We start from the raw sequence: 5590 nt of genomic DNA, 5'->3' as shown, positions 1-5590 counted from the left end.
TGTATTTTCTTCTTCGCTCTCCAGGCAACGAGGAGGCAGTGCTGCACCACTTCCGGTCTCTGATTACAAAATAAAAGCCCGATTGAGCCATTGAACTCAGTTTTTAAACCACTTTGCGTGTGTGCGTTTGTCTGTGCCATTAGCAAAATACCTCATGAACCACGAGGTGTGTTTTAATGAGACTTTAAGAAAACAATCACTGGATGTACACCTACAGCTGATTTAGTTTTAAGATCAACACAATCCAAGATGGGTGCCACGGCCAAGTGACCTTGTGAAACACAAAAATGGCTGTAACTCAGTCGATTTCTCAGATATTGGGTTAAGATTTGGTGCGGTAGTAGCTGGGAGTCAGCCCCAACACTTACTCTAAGCACTAAACATTACACAATATCTTTGCCGGAAAAGGTTTGCTTTAACAGTTGCCACCAAGCATGTTTGTCTGTGAGCAAAACATCTCGTTTAAACACTGGATTAATTTGAATGAAACTCTCAGAAAGTAATTTTTGTATGTACATCTACAACTTATTCAATTTTGAAGTCCCCCCTCTTCAACATCAACACTTGCCAGTACAAAAATGGCTATAACTCAGTCGATTTCACAGATATTGGGCTAAGATTTGGTGTGGTAGTAGCTGAAAGCCTTTCACAACATATACTCCAAGTCTTGGAGTATATGTTGAGTCCAAGTGCTCCTCATTGCCTGGGATCTTTGTTTAAAACTTTGGCATTAATTGTTAGAGTCAACCCTTTGTCTGTTAGTAAATTATCTCATAAACTTCCGTGCAGATTTGAGGGAAATTTTCAGAAAGTAATCCCTGGATCTACAAGTACAACTCATTAACTTTTGGGGTCAATCCAATTCAAGACGACTGCCACAGCTAATCATCGTTAGCCAACCCAGAAGTGGCTGTAGCTCAGTCAGCTCTACAGATAATGAGCTAAAATTTGACGCGGCCATGGCTGAGAGTCCTTCACAACACATACTCTGGGAGTGACATCTTACAATACTGAATGAGATTGCTGGTAACAGTTTGGCCATAAACCTGAATTCAATTGTATGCATTTTAATACAAGTCTTTGTGTAACACAGCTACATCTCCATCAATTCTCAGGAGAAGATTACCTTAGTCAAACTCTGGCATGAAAGGCAGCGGGTGATATGCATCCCTTCACGAAAATCTAAGCCTTTTTAATTTCTTTGGAGCTGCATTAATTACTCTACTGTTTTCAACTCCAACTCAAGCGGAGGTCTTTTACTTTGAAGGGCAAACTGCAGAACTTCCGTTCCTTGGGCTGAAACTCTTCAACTTGACGCTCGTCTGCTGTCCTTTGAAGGAAACAGGCTCCCACTGCCATCCACAGCTCTTCTCCAGGAAAGCTCCCTTAAACTCTGGACAACAAACGCCCAAGTGCCTCATCAACAGACAGACGGTGACCCTGCGCTTTCTTTCAAATACTTGGGAGAAATAAAACAAGACAAAAGTCGCATCAAACAGCCCTGATCCCAAAACATAACTGAGATACAAATGAGGGGAATCAATAATAGACTATATGAAACCCATGTATTTAAATTTACAGCACCTACTTTTAGGAGAACCAATCCCAGGTGGCACAAAACAATAGTTTTCTTAAATCCATCTTTAACAACTAAATTTCAGACTTTCTTACAAATTTCTGCTTAAGTCTTGCTGGGTAGAGCTTTGTTAGTGTCCATGCCGATTGACTCAATGTGTGCATCTTGTGTGTTTTCTTTCTGTCAGCAAATAAAACAATCAATTTTCTTGCAGAAAGTGAGGGCTTTCATCAACTTCCTGTTCAAGGCAACTATATATCTGTATATATTTATATTTATATTCAAAAGGATCTTTTATGTTCAGGCCTAAAGATTTGGCAGGATTTCAAAGAGCATCAGAATTTCAGATGTCTCAGCCAGCTCAGCACAAATGCAAAGTTTGCTCTGACTGATCAAACACTCCGTTCATATCTGGAGAGTTCATGTGCTCTTTGATTTTGCTGTCAGAGTTGACAAATGACTGACAGCTGAAGCTGCAGAGACACATGACGCCCGGCTTTGTAGTTGGATTAAAGAATGGCGTAACAAACTGATTTGTGTCTCGACATGTGCTGGCCGCTCATTCTCCATCTTTAGGCTGTGTCGGGGTCGCACACACGGGACAAACCTAAATTTGCTCTGCTTCCTCGTAGGCAAGCGTCGCTGTTTTACTCCCTGACTTCTACAAAAAGCAAACATTGTTGTACTGCTGTCGTATATATGGGTTCTTAAGTAAAGCCTCACCCTGAGCTCCTATCAGCCACCAGGAGGGTGACGTTAGAGGGGTGAACTCTGTGGATACTGCTCTGCCTACAAAACAAATCTTAGAGGACAATTTGACAGTGTGACATGAGATCACAACAGTAACTTTAAGTCCGTGAGTCAAAATGCATCAGCACACTACTGCTAACGTTCTCCGGGTGGCCTTGGCTTATTGAGTAAAAAATATACAGGAAAGAGGAGAACTCCGATACAAATTCACCTGATGCTGCTTTCTTTGACTCTCGCCCCGAGGCAAGTTACAAAACCTGAAAAAAGGGCACTTGAAAGTCTAAAGCTGCACTGAACAAAATCTTTTGTTGTGAAAAAAAAAAGAAAAATCACAAGAAAACTGTTGGTCGTGACTTTGAATCGGTGGTCTGTGGTTGTTCAGGGTGACAGGCTCACTGACAGCCGATTTAGCTCTCTCACAACCAAAGACAAACCGCAACAAATATCAAGCAGTGTCAGACAGACCGTTTTTAGAAAAATCCTGCTGCTGTTTCAACCAACATCTTTTCCCCAGCCATGAGCCCGTCCACAGCTGTGTCCTTTTCCTCATCCTCCTTTTTTTAGAATCTGAATCTAATAATAAAAGCTTCAGTGCCACGGCTTGCTTTCCATTCATTGTTGGACTGATATCTCTGTTGGATCGAGTCGTGCAGTCCAGCACCTGTTAGATTTTACATTGTACAGCATAACAAGGGTTATTATCAAGATTTTATAATACTGAGCTCGACTCTGTGATATGTACAAGTCCTTTATAGTTTCTGCGACAGCACAATGGGAGCTGGGCTTCTGTAGTCACTTCAATAAAGCAGGAAAATAAAACCTGACTGTCAAATTAAACCAGCGGATCTGTTTGTAGATACGTGGCATTACACAAGCTGTCGTGACACACCTGCTTTACGTAAATCCCTACAGTAAAGGATAAAAAACTGAAGCTGAGACAGGAAGAAGGTTGCAGCTTTGGCCTCTGTTGGGTGTCAATATCAGAAATGCAGGCAGCAAAAAAAGGGGGTTTTATGTCACTGAAGTCAGTTCCTGAGTCTGACAACAACGTTTTTGTGCCAAGGTTTAAGCAGCTTATTGAAGGCAGACGGTGCCATTTTTCTGTCTGTACTCGAATTGTCTCGTAACATTTGTAACTTTTACCGCAATTGGTTTGAGGTTATAGTTCAGTTTCTTTAATATTATTCTTGTTTGAAAACAAAGGCAACCAGTTTAAGTTAAAATAATAATAATAATAATAATAATAATAATAATAATAATAATAATAATAATAATAATAAAACTACAGCACACATTAGGCTTTACTGTCAAAGGATAGAGCAGCTTCGTAGACAAACAGCACCATTTCTTTTGGCTGTAAGTTGTAAGCAAATTTATTTAAAAAAAAAAGATTTGTTTTTTTTGTTAGTTGTTCCAGAGCTTTGACCTTATCTAGAAATCAGATTTGAAGCTGTAAATTTGAAGTTTGAGACCTCTGCAATATATGATACGATACAATACAATAGGAGACAACACAATGCCTCACACATCATATGATACAGTAGGATACAACAAAATATGATACATTACAGTACAATGCTGTGTGATTTTGTGCAATGCTATACAGTGCAGTAAAATACAATATACTTTATTATTCCATTTGAGAGAATGTGTTTTCTGTTGTCTAAGTGTAGAGAGCTGCAGATCTCTCTCTGTTGGCACACTTCATAGCAGGTGTAATGTTGACCTAAGCTCTAGGGTTTTGACAGGAATATGTGTAATAAATACAGTTTGTGTTGTGCAAGCTCCTATTTAAAAATATAAATGAGCCAACAGGAATATTACTGGACTGAAGTACTAAATTGTTGGATCGCTCCTTTAGAGGAATATTTTATTATTATGAGATAGCTTCTTTTTTTTTCCATTGTTCTCATAGCTCAGTTATGAGGGCACCCAGAGCACTTTCACAACTGTGTTGTAAACATAAAGCTGGAGTCCAACCAAATCGCCAAACTGCAGGAGTACAATGTGTTTTTATAGGAACTAATCTGCTCATCTGTTCTTAGAAAACTGATTGTTGCCACCAAACGCACGGCTATCCATCTCCTCGTGAAACTCTTGTGGGGGGAGAAAGCTAAAATTGTCCAAAACTTTTTACCACTGTTGTGATGATTAACTGATACCAAAAGACCCGACGCCTTCATGTTGCCCTCAGAACCTTATAAGCAGATGGAGAGGGAATCTGGCGGCCGCACACACCAGAGAAACACCAAGCATGTTTATTAGAGCAACTAATAGTGAGAGTTCTACGTGCACGTGCAGGCGTCAGCCACATCTTACAGTTTCAGCATCAAAAGCCCGACCAAGAAGATCTTTGATGCAACAGCAGTCCCTTTTAGTACGAGAGTCTGTGTGTCGCAAAAACGAAGATCCCCCCCCCCCCCCCCCCCCCCCCCCNCCGAGACTTGCGCAAATCTGTTAATGATAAAAAGTGGGTTAGGCAGCGCTTCAAAGCTTCGGCGGAATTCACAGCATATGGGGACTGTTTATGCGTTTGGTTGCTTATTGTTTTCCACTGACGGCAGGAGACGAGTGACGTGCCGAGAGAGTAAAAGGAAGCGGCGCCGAGGTGGGGAAGCTTGTCGCAAATAACTAAGAAAAAAACTGTGGCAAAATCTTAGCTCACACCAGCACATGAGAAAAAAACGTTTTGATCGGCTGCCACCGAAGGCAAGAGGCGACAATCTTTCTGCATGATGACACTCTGTGTGCATGTGTGCGCTTGTGTGTAGCTACAGCAAAGTATCTTATGAACCACTGGATGGATTTTAATGAATCTCTCAGGAAATAATCACTGGAAGTGCATCTACAACTGGCTGACTTTTGGAGTCCATACCATTCAAGATGGTGACAACAGCCAGTTGCATTAGCCAACACAAAGATCGCTGTAATCATCCGTTTTCAGTCAGATATTGAGCTAGAATTGTGTTTGGTGGTTGCTGACTGCCATCCTCAACACATTTTCTGAACACTGCTGCATCTTGTGAGATCACAAGATGCATAAAACTGTGCAATTCCAGTGTTTGCAACTCCATTCCCTCTCATCGTGAGATGACTTTAGTTTAAAACTCAGGCATGAAAATCAGCGGGCGATGTGTATTCCTGCGTGGAATGCTGGGCCTTTTAATTTTCCATACTTTCATACTGTGTTAAAAAGACCCTCAATGTTGTCCGAGTAGTTTAATTTCGGTGTTCGGTATAAATGTTTATTACTCGTCCTTTTGT

This window comes from Kryptolebias marmoratus, linkage group LG1 (genome assembly GCF_001649575.2).
Source record: "Kryptolebias marmoratus isolate JLee-2015 linkage group LG1, ASM164957v2, whole genome shotgun sequence".
Taxonomy (NCBI): Eukaryota; Metazoa; Chordata; class Actinopteri; order Cyprinodontiformes; family Rivulidae; genus Kryptolebias; species Kryptolebias marmoratus.
Note: the sequence above shows the minus strand (reverse complement) of the source record.